The sequence below is a fragment of the Ovis canadensis genome, chromosome 24 (genome assembly GCF_042477335.2).
Source record: "Ovis canadensis isolate MfBH-ARS-UI-01 breed Bighorn chromosome 24, ARS-UI_OviCan_v2, whole genome shotgun sequence".
Taxonomy (NCBI): Eukaryota; Metazoa; Chordata; class Mammalia; order Artiodactyla; family Bovidae; genus Ovis; species Ovis canadensis.
Window position 1 is genome coordinate 14,864,086 of NC_091268.1, and position 15,841 is coordinate 14,879,926.

Sequence of the window (15,841 nt, forward strand, 5' to 3'; positions counted from 1 at the left end):
GTGTGCTCGGGCCACAGCGGACACCGCCTCAGCACCTCACCCACCTTGGGGCTCAGAGCTGAGGGGGAACACCCCAAAACGCCTTGGACAGAACCCCCCGGCTGACTGAGCTCTATCATCAAGGGCAATCTCAAAACTGAAAATTCTTGAAGCAAACCTGAGGTCAGGTTTCTTACTATGGAACACTCAGACTTCCCTAGGAGAAGGCAGCTCCTCAGAGAAATTGAGTTTCCGGGGAGCTGAGTTTGGGATCACCCACCTGATCTCTTCCTTGATGGCGTCCAGCTGCTCCTGCAGCCTCACACTCTGAGTCTTGGCATCGACCTGCCCGCTGGGCGACAGCTGAGTGGCCGGGCTGAAGAGGGTGACCCTGTCGCCCTCGCTGTCTGACACGCCCTCATCACTCTGGAACACCTGGGCCATGTCCCCCAGTACGCTGGCTTGCTGCGCACGCTCCCAGTCCTGGTCCTTCGCGGTCTGCACCTGGGCATGAGAGGACCACGTCTCGTCAGTGACATTCAGGGCAGCTCAAGTCTATCAGGAACTGAACCCAATTTTACTTGGAAACCCTGACTCTGGAGAAATGTGGATAAACCAAAAAATGGAATCAGACTAAACAAATAGGTAAAGACAGCAACACTCCACCTGGAAAAACTCAACTCGAAACTGAAAACACAACATAGAAAGAAAATACATGGGGATGCTATCCATCCCAAATACCACCAGGTGATTAGAGTCAGAATTTGTCTTCTCCAGGACAAAGGGGTACTGAAGACATCCTGCAGCTCTGAGCCACAAGGCTAGTTTACTAGTCATTAAAATAACCCAGGTGGGTGGGTCCTCAATCAGAAAGAGAAACAAGACCTGATGCCCACCACTACAGCCTTCATTCTTTTTTAAATGAAAGGATTCAAAGGACAAACCCTTAACTGAAATTCCAGGATGACTGATCAAGCTTACCTCTTTATGTGTGGCACCTAATTCAAGCCTACGCGTAACCGCGCTCTCAACTCAAATCAAAGGGGCCGAGTCACTGTGTGTTGCTGTGTGTATATGCGTTAGTACACTCTTAGTGTATACTCACCCTAATACATGGATACTGTAATAGAATACCGTTAACGTCTCTCACTGATCTTAACGTCAAGGAAATCTTGTTAACAGCTTTAAATTCTAAGCTTGAGAGAACAAAATGTGATCCTAAATTAATTCTATTACCCAGTTTTTCACTGCAAGTTGATATACAGAATATAATACATCTTGAGACATTCATGCCAACTAATACTTTTTAACTGGGGTCTTCCCAGATGGCTCAGTGGTAAAGAATCCGCCTGCCAATGCAAGAGGGCAGGATCGATCCCTGGGTCGGGAAGATTCCATGGAGTGGAAAATGGCCACCCACTCCAGGATTCATGCCTGGGAAGCCCCATGAACAGAGGAGCGTGGTGGGCTACAGTCCACAGGGTTGCAAAGATTCAGACATGACTGAGCATGTACGCAGGCAACGCTTTTTAACCATATAAAACTCTGACTTCTTACAGAAAAAAAATGTATATACAAGAATTCTGGAAGCTCAAAAGTCAAGTAGTTACATAAATAAGTGCATCACCCTCCAAACAAGGCAGCAAGTGTACAAATCCAGGACGGCTGGGGGGCTGGTACCTTCTCATCCAGGGCCTTGTGGTGCTCAAAGAGCAATCTCAGCGCCCTGAGCACCTCCACCTCGCTGGTCATGCTGGCTGGGGACTGTGCCTGCCGCTTGCCCGCCGTCAACTGGAAGGATGGCTGGTACCGGGAAACCAGGAACTCCAGGTGGTCCAGCAGCAGCTGTAGGGCAGGGCCAAAGGAGCACCTTTAACCTCCTGCTCGAATTCAGGCCCGATAACTCCTCTCAGCCTCACGCTATAGCCAGAAACATGCTAAGGCATGTCAGAATCCCGCCAGTTCCGTCGAAATTTAGAGTGGACTTCCCCAGGGGCCCAGTAGTTAAGACTCCACACTTCTGCAGGGGTCTCAGGTTTCAATCCCTGGTTGGGGAACTAAGATCCCACACAAAGTGTAGTGTGGACAAAAATCTAAGTTAAGAGCACTCCCCCCTCAAATGTACTAAAATTACATTGTCTCATCATAACTTTGAAACAAGGTATGAGAACCGCAAACTGATCCACCCAGGTCTGCTCAGTGGGAAGATGTGAAAAATGACTTGAAAATCAGACAGAGGTTAAGGACAGCAACACGGAGGCTAGCGGTGACCCACACGGGGCAAATGTCAACAACAGGGTGAGAATCCCCATTCTGACCCTGGTGTTGTTGATTTCAGCCTTGAGCACTGATATTTCTTCTTCTCGTCTCCGAAGATGCTCCCTAATTAGTTGTATATTCTTCTCCTAAAAAAACAAAGAAATGAGAAACTAAATGCAAACATAATTTAAAAAGACAGTGAGACTGTCAAGACTGGCCCTGTCAAGTCTCTCCAGGTTCCACACAAAGGCTCTCCTAGCCCCTCCAGAGAAGAGGGGCTCCACTGACCCCAAGACCACACAGACCACTATAATTCACACCGGCCTTCAGCCTCCCCCTCGACCTGGCAGGCACACGGTAGGGGAGAACCCGGAATCCAAGCCTGCCTTCTCAAGGCCCAGGATGTCTGAGAAGCTTTCCAAAAGATAAACCTAACAACAAAGTGGATAAAGAGATTCTTAAAGGACACACAGACCAGTGACCTAGAGCCACTGGGGAGAAGGAAGAAAAAAGGGAAGCCACCAGGCTTTGGAGTGTTCCTCTGGGAAAAAGGCAGATGGCACCCCAAGGTCATCTGTTAGCCTGACTCCACGGAAGCCACCCAGTCATTCAATCCACTGGTTAAAATGTAAAATTGATGTTATATGTATTTTGCCACAATTTGCGTGCACGCGGGGCCGTCCACGTGGTGAACTTGCTCAAGCTGACCACACGTTCTATTTTTCTCTGCAGAAATTAAAAAATCCTGGGCTACGTATCCCCTACTACACACTGAGTGTGCAGCACCAGGAACAGTGCCCAGCACTCATGAGAGTCATGTCGTAGACATGTGTAGCTATGAGGATGTATGTCAGACACGGAAGCAGCAGGTACCCGTGATTAAAATACTGGACACACTGCTCTGTGCTTTGGAAGATGGGAGACCTTAATGCACTTAGCCTTTCTACTTCAAGGACTGACTCTCTAGCTCGATCCTCATGCCCCAGAGACTACTCCAGCCAGTATCTGCTTTCTTTGGAAGAAGGGACTCGTTAAGAGGCTTAGCATTTCTGCGTCAAGGACTGACTCAGTAGCTCAGTCCACGTGCCCCAGTGACTCCTCCAGCCAGTGTTTCCCTTCTTGTGGGTCCCCGCCCACCCTCCACGCAGCACCTGCACAGCGTCTTACAGGGTAAACTGCTGGGGTCAACGCTGCGCACTAAGGCCAAAGCGCCCAGGCTGACAGGGCCCACAGCCATGCTACTGAAATGAAACACAATCCTGACGCTTTGCCAGGTGAGGCCCATTCCGACGGGCCCAGCTGCGGGCTGCTCTCACCTCAGGCCACTCTCCTTCCAGGACTCGGTCAGAGGCCAGGTTCTTTCTTGTCTTGGCCTGTGCCTTGGGGTTGCAGCACTGGAATAACGCCCACAGGTGGGCCCTTTGGCGACCCATCCTCGCGGATGGGGGCAGCCCCCCACTCGGGGGCAACCGTTGTTTCACGGTAGGATACCTCGGCTCCCGAGCAAGCACCACCGATCTCTCACTACGACCACCACTATTCACACTACAACCACCGCTCTCACACAACCGCTCTCACACACCACTCTCACACACACCGCTCTCACACTAGGACCACTGCTCTCACACTATGACCACCCGCACCACTGTCTCAAGGAGAAATGGCACCAAGGCTCTGCCTCCAGCACGTCTCCCAGGAGCCCGGAACCGGAACCCGCTCAGTCACAAGGGGCTCCGTGGTAACAGGGGGGCTGGGCTCAGGCCCACCATCAAGGGTGCAGAGAGGGGGGAGGGGCTGCCAGAAAGATGACAGGGGAGTGTGGGGTGCGGGAGAAGGAAGGCCGTGCCCACGGCTCAGGCCCCCTGTAAAACATGACCCTGCAAGATACTGGGTCACAGTCGAACCGACCAGTATAAACTGCTTCAGAAACCACCACCCCTGGGAATGAACACGTCTTCTAAGCGGGCTTCTGCCCCCAATAACCCCCAAACAACCCTCCAGGGAGGCTACTGAAAGGCACCCCTGAAGTCAAGGGTGTCCCCAGATCCCACCCGGCTGAGGAGGACTCACCACACTAGCTGCCCCTCACTCTCAACCTGAGCTCGGTCCTCCCTGTCAGACTCCCTCACTCGAGCTCAGCAAGGGCTTGACCAACCTCACTCCAGGCACCTAAAATGAACCCAGAGTGGATACCGGGGTTCACTCAACCTGCTGCGAACTTACCCTCTAAACTTCGATCCTGAGCTGCCAGACGACTCTGCCCCGTGGGGACTGCACAGTGGAGGTTCAGGGGTGTCCCTGCCTCGAGCCGTGACAGCCAGTGCCTCCCAGACCCCACCAGGTGCTCCCCACCCTCCGCCCCCGAGTCTCCCACCCCTCTACTGGCACCACTCCCACCCTCGAGGCTCTCCACTCACCAGGGCACAGGCCCCACTGCTCCTGGCTCAGCCCGGACCTCTGCTGTCACTTGAGGACCTCAAGTCCCCAGGGTGCTTGGGGTCCTATAGCCACCCATCTCAGCGATTACACACTATGGGAGAGACAGAGTGCAGTTTGGGGGTCCCACCCGCAGTTCACCCTGAACATGTTCTGTTTTCGGCTTTATCTATTGGAGTTCTCTGAGATGTGTTTTTAAACCTCAACTGTTGCTTTCAAAAACACCATAAAGTCTCTGTGCTCAACTTTAAGGATAAAATCTTCAGTTTCAACCTTAAAGTGAAACTTGAGGGAGGACTAAAAGCAGTCATTTTTTCAAACTGAAAAAGAAAACCCACATGTGACCATGTCCCAGAACACAGGTCACGTCACCCCTCCCTCCTCAGCCTTCTCCTCCACCACCAGCAGCCTGGCATCGCAAGGCCTGCCCTGGGCCGGCAGGGGCAAGGGAAGAGGGCAGACCGGCTCCTCTGTCTCCAGGCCGCGTGGGCCGCTTGCTCCACCTCCTTCCCAAGTTCATGTGGCACTGAAACAGCCCAGGCAAGCTGGGGGTTCTGATCAGAAACACAACCATGGGTACCAAGCAAGGACCCCTGGTTCTTGTTTTCCCCGGTATCAAATAACCTTGATCAATACAATTGCTGGGCCTGTTACATGTGGCTTCAGATGACAGAAGACCCCCAGGGTGTCCCCACTTCCAGTGACAGACGCAAGCAGCTGGTAGGTCCACCTACCAAGAGCTAGAAAAGAAAAATACGGTTTAAAAGAGGTTCTTAGGCAGCCACAATCCAAGATTTCAAACAAAGGGGAAGCCCAGTGAGGGAGCTAGAGACTGAGAGGGCTGCTCCTTCCCTCGGGGCATCTGAGCAAAGCCCACTCTGCGAAGAAAAGGCAGGGAAAAGGTCAAGCAGAGGGGGCTGGCTAACACAGCTCTGGAAGGTTCCTTGGGCTGGGGAGACAAAAATTCGAGCGCAGGCCTGATGAGTCAGTCCAGATGTCAGAAAACGTACCCAACACTCTGCCCAAACCGGCTAAGCGCTGAGTATCAGCCACCTCGTGGTGTTCAGGAGACAGTCGGTGAGCTTCAAAACATGCTGAGAAGGGAGGCACCCCAGGCTTCCAGACTGAGATGCTGGAAAGCTCCTCCCTGGGGTTGCGGGAGAAGGTGGGTGAAGGCTGCTGAGACTGAGCTTACAAGGACCCCCCAGCTTCAAGTCCCTCAGGCCCAGAGTGAACAGACAGCTCTGTCCCCACTGGAGGCCTGCATCAGAGGAAACTCTGGAGAAGGCAGCATCACTCAGAACCTCTAGGGTTTTCCAAACATAATGTCCACGTGCAAGCAAAAAAGCAAAAGAGGGTGTAACAACAAAGAGGACCAAGAGAAAAGGAACTGAATCAGATCCAGAGGCATCAGGTGTATATCAGCATGCTAGAGTATGCTAGAGGAATCAGATGCAAACCTCACCAGTTCGAAAATATACTTGAAAAAAGGAAACATTTCTGAGAATCAAAACTGACTCTAGAACTTTACAATAACTGTGACTGAATGTAAGAACTCAGTCTCTGGGCTTAACTTCAGATTGGACGTAGCTGAGGAGAGGATCAGTGAACTGAAAGATCAATCGTTTAAAATATATATATATATATATGAGGGAAAAAGTATAGAATATATTGAAGGAGCCTGTCGTTACACTACGTTGTTAAAAACTGTCAATGGGGACCCTCATGGTAGAGAAAAGACAGAAAGGGGACTAAGAAATGCCTCCAGGGGTTGAAACTAAAGAGCCTCTTAATGAAAGTGAAAGGGGAGAGTGAAAAAGCTGGCATAAAACTCAACATTCAAAACATGAAGATCATGGCATCCGGCCCCATCACTTCGTGGCAAATAAGTGGGGAAACAATGGAAACAGTGACAAACTTTATTTTCTTGGGCTCCAAAATTACTGCAGATGGTGAAATTAAAAGATCCTTGCTCCTTGGAAGGAAAGCTATGACAAACCTAGACAGCATATTAAAAAGCAGAGACATAACTTTGCCAACAAAGATTCATTTAGTCAGAGCTATGGTTTTTCCAGTAGTCATGTATGGATGTGAGAGTTGGCCCATGAAGAAGGCTGAACGCCAAGGAATCAATGCTTCTGAAGTGGGGAGTTGGAGAAGACTCTTGAGAGCCCCATGGACTGCTAGGAGATCCAATCAGTCAATCCTAACCCAAATCAGTCCTGAATATTCATTGGAAAGACTGATGCTGAAGCTCCAATACTTTGGCCACCTGATGCGAAGGACTGACTCATTGGAAAAGAACCTGATGATGGGGAAGACTGAAGGCAGGAGGAGAAGGGGACGACAGAGGATGAGCTGGTTGGATGGCATCACCGACTCGAAGGACATGAGCTTGAGCATGCTCCGGGAGTTGGTGATGGACAGGGAAGCCTGGCATGCTGCAGTCTGTGGGGTCGCAAGGGGTCAGACACTGAGCGACTGAACTGTTTGACAGGGAGTTGGTTCAAGAATCAGACCAGTGACTCAAAAATGAAAACCACACATTGGTTTCAGCAGCTCTGCGGGTGCCTAAGGCAAAAAGAAAATGTTCAAGTGCTCAGAGGAAAAAAGGTGTGGCTTTGAATGGCACAAAAGCACTGAGAGCTGACTTTCCCAGAACAAGGAAGTCAGAAGATCATGGACTGGCATCTGTAAAGTGCTGAAAAGCAAATAAGCACCAACGTGGAATTCTACACCCAACAAAAACACTCTTCAAACGTGAAAGCAAAAGAAAGACTTTTAGGGCAAATGGAAATGACACAACTCATCACCCACACACATGAACTAAAGAAAATATTAAGGCAGTGCTTTGGGAAAAAGAAAAGTAGTCTCTGATGGAAATATAAAAAACAAGTAAAGACCAACAATGAGGTAACTGTGAGAGTGAATGTTAACTCTACAAAACTGATGTTAACGCCAAAAATATATCAACAGTTTAAAGGAGAACAGTGACAAGGAGGGAACAGCTGTGTCAGGGAGGTGGTAAGAGTACTAAGTTAGGCTTGAATGTAAAACACACGCCGTGTCTGCGAATGTGAACCCAACAAGCCATGAATACCTGAAATGCGGCTGGCTCTACAATGAGATGCGCTGCAAGCCTGAAACACACACTGGATATTAAAGACTTGGCGTGAAAAAAAGAATGTGAACTATTTCATTAGGTTTTATCATGTTGGTTACACACTGAAATGATAATATTTGGGGTGTGTTAAAATAAAATGTATTACAGGTAATTTCACCTACTTCTGCTTTTACTCAGCGTGGCTACCGGAGTCTGAATTACATGAGTGACAAACCTGATGTAACTTATACACACGGAAGATTGTGTTCCCACGGATACATGTTATTTTCAAGAGCCCAAGGAACGTATAACAAAAGGAATATATACTGGGCCATTAGGAAAGCTCGAATTATTTCAAAGGACTGAAACAATGCAGGGTATACCTAGGGATTGCAACGGCCTGATGGTTTACGGGCCCTCAAACTTCACCCCGCACGTGGTGATGATCCTAGGAGGCAGGCACTTGGGAGGGGTCAGGCCAGGAGGGAATGGGCTCCCGTGCTGTGAGAACAGGGAGAAGCAGCAGGCAGTCTAGGAACCAGGAAACAGGCCTCACCAGACGTGGCACCTGCTGGTGATCTTGGGACTCCCCAGCCTCCAGGCCTACAAGAAACAACTTTCTGTTGTTTATCAGCTAGTCTACGGGTTTTGTAACAGCAGCCCAAAAGAGACGAAGACGGGGCTCTTTGATAGTGAAGGACAGGGAAGCCTGGCGTGCTGCAGTTCACGGGTCACAAAGAGCCCGACACGACTTCGTGAATGACCACCACCACCACCACCACCAGTTTATCTGAGTTAAGACTAAAACGGAACTCATGGCTTAAGCTATTTAGTCTGTTTAGCAGAGGCCAAAATGACTTGCATATTTTAAAGTATTTATCCAAAAGTGCCCCTTGGTAGCATTTTGCAGCCTGTACCTAATAGTATCAATACTTCGAAAATAAATTTAATAGTCGATACTTCTAAACTATAATATGTCAAAATATTTTCCTGTAAGAGACTTAGAATAATTTCTCTGTAACTCTCCCTCTTTCCCTCTATTACAGGCACTGAACAATTTTGCGGAAAAATCAGTTTGGTGTTAGCAAGTCACAGGCAGGATACTTACCACTTTAAACATTAGTAGCAGGAACAAAAAAAGATTAGTAGTATATACTATATATTTAGAGAATTATTTGCTGCCATTCATGTTGGAAGAGCAGAACATACCCATTTCCTTATGGTCCTTTCATAAACAATGCTGATTCCTTTTGGTATTGTCTGGTGAAGGGGAAACACTGTTATCAGAAAATGAAGCTAAAATCATAAGTTAGATAGGATGCTATTATTCTATTTTAGTAGGTTTCCGAATCGAGATTAGATAAACAACAGATGGGCTGCCTTCTGTGGCTGAAAAGAGAAATCATGGGTTTTTTGTTTGTTTTCTACACAAATAATTTTTTAAAAAAATTCTACAAATGACTCTACTCTGAACTTGACAGTCTTGGCTAAGCTGCTTCTCTTACCGTAACACATTTCTATTTATGAAACACAGGTTCTAGTATCAAAATTCTTAGGGACATATGTAATTGGATTAGATGGATGAAAGAGGAAAAAAAACAAAGGGGGAAACTTTAGGAAAGGACACATGTTCTTTTGAAAATCAATGTTTAAAAGACAAAATGATGATTCTAATACAGAATATAAAAACAATTCTTTTTTAAACCTCAGGAATTATGTACTTGCAACAACAGAATAATGAAATTTTTCTTTGTGCATGGCATTCTAGTAAGAGGCTGAACTTTATTTTCTCATTTAATCTTCACAGCCACCTATGAGGTAGATATTACTGTATTTAACATATGATTCCCTATATTTACATGAGGAAACGGAGACTCAAAATGTTACAGATGGGACTTTAAATCCCATGTTTTTAATAAATATGTTACATATGAATGGCTTTCTAGAAATATCTTCAAACTTTGAAATGTTTAACTCTTTCATAAAGTGCTTTGAGCCTCTAGGTAGCCCCAAAACAAATACAAGGAAATACTTTAAAAGGAAAAAATAATAATAACTAAGTACCTGGAAAATTAGTGTTACTTAAATAATACATAAGATGACACATATTCTAAGAATAAACTTTACCGATTTTAAACTGTACAATATACATTATTCTGAAAACTCAAGCTACAGTTCATGACCAACTCTTTTCAGACATTAAATATTACCTTCTCAAGAATTATTTAACACACATTTTTTAAAAAGTGTTCTTGTAGAAAACAGTTGGTGTAAAGCATTTTAAAATCCAACAGTGAATTCCTGTTTTCAGCAAGGACATTCATTTTAAATATTTTAAAATACTTTACACAAGCCCACTTTTCTTCAAATCAGGGACTTAAATACGTGCAACTTACTTGAAACCCAACTGGGTATTTTGAAACAATGTGATCTACTACCGCAAACAATTTTCAAATGTTTGAAAGTTTCATTAATAAGAAATGACACTGATAGAAACCCCACCGATATTCACGTGAACATTTATTCAAATATTATGTTCTCCAAGACACCTGAGGAGGCTACTTCAAGGATCACATCATTGCTTAATACATTTTAAAAGCCTCTCATTAGGAATTATCCTCAAAACTTGACACGCATTCTTTGAGGCATGCTCAGTAACAGAAAATCGCATTCGATTATGTATGGATATTACTTCAAATAGGAATTCAATAGCTCTCGGCTCAGTCTACAAGTCTGTCTAACATTCCTCTCCAGTGAAATCCTGAAGGAAAACTAACACTGTAATTCTAGTGTCTGAGTTTCATTCACATGAGGCACCCAGAGCAGTCACAGTCACAGAGAAATGAAGTAGAACAGTGGTTGCCGAAGGCCAGGAGACAGGGAGGAACGGAGAATCGCAGAGTTCCGGTTTGGAAAGATGAAATTTCTCTCTCTACTTCAAAGATACCATGACAGAGGATTTTTACAGGATGAAATACCGACTCTTTCAACGAGCAGACAGTCCCTATTCATTGTAAAAACTGTTTCAAAGAACAGGAGGAAAAGACCTCACTTGATGACGCTGTTACATCCTTGACACCAGAAAGGAAAAATACGTGGCAAGAAAAGAAAAACTAGTACTGTCGCAGTCTGTATCTCTCATGAGTATAGGCACAAAAATCTTAAATGGAACATAGGAACTGGAATGTGAGATATGAACTTGGCCTTGCTTGCACCAACAGGATTTCTACAAAGAAGACATATGAGAATTTACACACAATTAGAGCTAGCAGGAGAGTTCAGCAGGGATGCTCAAGATAAGGTCAATATATAAAACTCAGTGGCATTCTTGGAGACCAGCAATAACCAACTAGAAAAGATCTCATTCACAATTGAAACAAACACTGTAAGGTACCTAGGAACAAATTAATGAATACACACATAAAGAAACAAAAAGATACTAAAACTCAGTATCACAAAGATAGAAATTTCCCCTGCATTCAGTTAAAACCTAAAACAATTTCAACAAAATACAACCTGATTCTCATGAAAAAATTATTCCAAAATTCAAACAGAAGAGTGCCAGGAACAGTTAAAATAATTTTCAAGATGCATAAGGTAGAGGAAATGTGGGATTGAAACAAGGTTGTTCAAACAGAGCAGTAAATAAGGGAGCCTAAAAATGGAACTTGTATATTACAGTAATGCACTAGTATTTACATGGGCTATTTGATAAACGGATGCACCATTTATATGAAAAACTAAAATTGGTACTCATAACATAGATAAAAATTAATTTCAAGAGATTAGAGTCGTGAATTAAAGATCAAATAGAAAAAACTGCTGGAAGAAAACAGCAGACCATTTTGATGATTTTTAGAGGCAGGCAGGGATTTCTTAAACACAAAACGCAAAGAAAACACAAAGTGAAAAGACAAGCTAGAGAGCAGGAGAAGATATGTGCAATGCAAGTAACTGAAGAAGAATTAAAACAAGAATAACAACAAAAGGCAAATAACCTGACAGAGCAGAGGACAAAGGCAACAAATAGGCCAATCACAGAAGACAAACCCCAAACAGCCAATAAACATAGGCAAACACCGAGGCACAAGGGAAATAAAAACAAAAATCAAGACAGGCTTGAGATACTGTCTCAAAGGTTGACAAAAACTCTAAAGCCTGAGAACACCAAGATGGGGCGCAATGGGGAATCCCAACTCTATACTGCCAGTGGAAATTAAAAGGACCACTTGAGCTGAAGATGCCTGTATATTAAAATGCCACGACTACACTTTTAGGTATCCAACCCATGAACATTCTTGGTGATGTACAAGGAACATAGGTATCACAACAGTAAAACACTTGGAACTCTATGTCCCTCAGTAAAAGAATGAGTAAAGGCATTAAAGTGCATTTGTCCATTAAATCTCTCTACTGCAGTTACAATGAACAAGTTGGTGCTACACACACTGTCATGTATATTCTCAGTAACTTCAACATGGCATTTGCTAAAGTTTCGTACTGAATGGTTTAAAAAACAGTTTATGTACGCACGTGTGTGTGTAAATACCAGCAACAGCAGCAACAATAAATGAAAAAATGAGTAACAGGACAAACAGTCGAGCACTTCTTATACAGAAGGCACTCTTCTAACTGCATGCAGAGGAGACAGAGTCTACTACTATTTCTATCTAACACGATTTCTCTTTTATTACTATGAGATTCCATTACTCATTCTATAGATGAGCAATTGAAGTGGAAAGAGGTGAAGCTGATCAAAAACTATAAAACTAGTAAATAATAAGAGTGAGATATGAAGCCAGGATTCCTGACCCAGACTTTATACCTTAATAACTCCGTTAGTTATTATACCATTTTCTATTCTTTCTAGGATGTTGGAAATCCAACATTATTTCTGTAAGTTGTGGAAATTAAAACCATTTATAGCAGCTATGACTGTAAACAAATGAATACACACACAGATTTTTATATAGCTCAAACTGGTTCTAAAGATGCTAAAGATTCTTAGAAAAGTCGTAGCATCACAACTACTCCAATTTACTGATTTACATGTTTGAGGTCTGGTATTTTTCAGGTCATTCTTTCAGAGCCAAACATTATTTCTTTTATAGTCCTAAGATAATATATATTGGGAATCCTAGAAACCTTACATGGAGAAGCACATGATGTAATTCAATCCTCTCTTTCTCTCTCATTAGAGGCAAAATTTGATTACTTAGCTTCAGGCCTGAAAACTCATATTCAGAGTTTTTAATAAGCAATTCTATCAAGAAATGTACTAAAATTTCAATTATTCATTTTTTCTGGTCCCTTAATTACAGGTTTTTTAAAAGCCAGCAGCGAATATTTGTAATATTATAATATTATATTATATATAATATAAATGATGATGATATAATAATTAAAATGTAATTTTGTGTAGAATTATTTATACCACAAAATGAAAAAGGAGCTGGCATTTTCAGTATGAAGTATTTACAAGAATTGACTATGTGCTAATCACACACTCCTGTTTCCAGGAAAACTGGAACGTTTCTCAAAAATGTCTTTTCTTCTCAATCTACACATTCCCATTCTCAGTGCCATCATCTACTAACCTATAAAACATGCTTTGAAAAACATGTTCCTGCGTTTAAAGAGTTCACTAGGGGAACTCTACTAGGGGAAAGAGACAAGTAAACAGAAGTTATCTATAATGCATAAGTACTTTAATAAAGTAAGCAAGCCACTTAACATTTCTAAGCCTCAAATGAGACAGATGTTTAAGAACTCTAAATTACAGAGGGAACTGGAATAAATCATCTCTCAGGTCCTCTCTAGATCTAAAATTCTATGATTATCTGATCTCTTTAAATTAAAAGGTAAATCACAAAATATTCAGTATGCAAAAAAGAAAAACTAAGACCAACTAAGAGATGAAACTGTTTGTACAAATGCATTCGAATGTTTTCCAAAACTGTTAAAACTCCTGTTCTAAGTATCAGTAAAATTTCCACAGACACTGTCTTTTAATCAACATCTTCCCCTCAAACCTGCAGACTTCTAAGTAATCAACAAGCAACTATTTTGTGATATCAGAAGTAAACTGCTTAAAAGCCCATGGCTTGGACTCAAGAAAGTGATCTTTTGAAAGGAAGATGTTAACAGAAACGAGTGTATCACATTCTTACCACAATAAATTTGTTCATTAACTTCACTTTAAAATTTTAAAGTTCAGGTTTTTCATGAAGAGTTAAAAAAAAAACAACAACAAGCTAAGATGAGCTCTGTTCACTGTTAAATATTTTGAAATTTAGAACAAGGTTTCCCTAACCTGATATGGACATGGAATGTGATCTTCTCTGCAGCATTCTTGTATCCACGTTGTTTCCCAGATGCCATGGTAAGTTTGCTCATAAAAGTAGCATCCAATTACAACCCTGAGTGGTTCAAGATACAGAGTGCTGAAAACACTAATCCGGATCAGAAACTTCACCAGTTTATCCTGGTTTTCCTTTTCTAATGGAATCTCAACTCGCACTCTATTCAGGGATATAATGCCGGAGGCAACGGCACCCCACTCCAGTACTCTTGCCTGGAAAATCCCATGGATGGAGGAGTCTGGTGGGCTGCAGTCCTCGGGATCGTGAAGAGTCTGACACGACTGAGCAACTTCACTTTCATTTTTCACTTTTACTTGTCACTTTCATGCATTGGAGAAGGAAATGGCCACCCACTCCAGTGTTCTTGCCTGGAGAATCCCAGGGACAGGGGAGCCTGGTGGGCTGGTGTTTATGGGGTCGCACAGAGTTGGAGACGACTGAAGCGACTTAGCAGCAGCAGCAGCAAAAGGAGTGAAACCCCAACTACCACACACAGGCAGAGGGGTGCAAGAACAAAATACCTCAGGGCATCAACATCGCAGAGGCCAACAAAACACACGCCACTGATACCGTCACCTTCAATTTTATTCATCGCTGAGAGGATGACGGTCAGCGTTCCAGGGATGCCCCACGCACTGGCATGAAAGAGCAAGGCTTTCTTCTCGATAGCTTCACTACACCACTTTGGCACAGCTGCCAAGAACCACGTGATGGTAAGAATCACCCACCAAATGCTGGCAGCCATAGTGAAAAAAATAGAGTATCATAAAAAGCATGATACAGGCTTTGTTATGAGATCCTTGAGTCACTGTGGAAGCCTTATACTGTGCAGGGCTGGATGCACTGGAAGCGACACGGTCCTCAAGCAAAAACCCAATAAAGAAAATTAATGACACCATCATGTAGCAGACGGCATACATTATAATGGGGCTTTCAGGATAATGGAAACTTATCACATCAATCAAAAATCAATAGATGTGTATATTCCATTATTTTAACTATTATTTGCCTGATTTTGTAACTGCCATTTGTCTGGGGTTCATCTTTGGTTTCTCATTGTTGGATATTTGTTTTAATCTCACTTAATGCCATAACAAACCACTTGTGGAATCTTTGTTTCTGACCAGAGATCAAGTCCTGAACCTCTGGAGTAGGAGCACTGACTCCGAGACCCTAGACTACCAGAGAATAGCCGTAGGGAGTATCAAATAGTGAGAATCACACACAGGAAACGACTTGAACACAAGATCCAGCATCGCCCAACCACCAGCAGCACCCTGTGCAGGACGCCTCAGCTAAACAACAAACAAAACACAAGTACAAACTCAATCATCAGCAGATAGGATTACCACCTCACTCAGCCTTACCCAGGAGAGGAAACACAAACAAACAGAAACTCAGCACAAATCTCACTCTACACAAAGCTTACACAACCACTGGACCAGCCTTAGGAGGGCAGAAACCAAAAGAAAGAATTCAACCTTCTTCAATGAAAGAATTCAACTTCGCTTGAAGCCTGGGAAAAGGAGACTTCAAACACAACAAGTTCAGAAAAAATTATGAAAAGGCAGAGAAATACTACACAGATGAAGGAGCAAACCAGAAACACAGAATTCCAAATAAATGAAGAGGAAATAGACAAACTACCTGAAAAACAGTTCAGAATAAGGATAGTAAAGAGAATCAAAAACCTTGAAAACAA

At 43.7% G+C, this 15,841-nt stretch overlaps 1 long non-coding RNA gene and 1 pseudogene across 1 annotated transcript; both read right to left on the reverse strand.

The window, feature by feature from the left end:
* Positions 1 to 437: 437 nt before the first annotated feature.
* Positions 438 to 2,425, reverse strand: LOC138429797 (uncharacterized). The gene is made up of 3 exons (XR_011252888.1): positions 2,298 to 2,425; positions 1,660 to 1,824; positions 438 to 483 (listed from the first exon to the last, which is right to left on the reverse strand). It is a non-coding gene; the product is annotated as an uncharacterized lncRNA (long non-coding RNA).
* Positions 2,426 to 8,185: 5,760 nt separating this feature from the next.
* LOC138429721 (frizzled-3-like) lies at positions 8,186 to 15,101 on the reverse strand (annotated as a pseudogene).
* Positions 15,102 to 15,841: the final 740 nt, after the last annotated feature.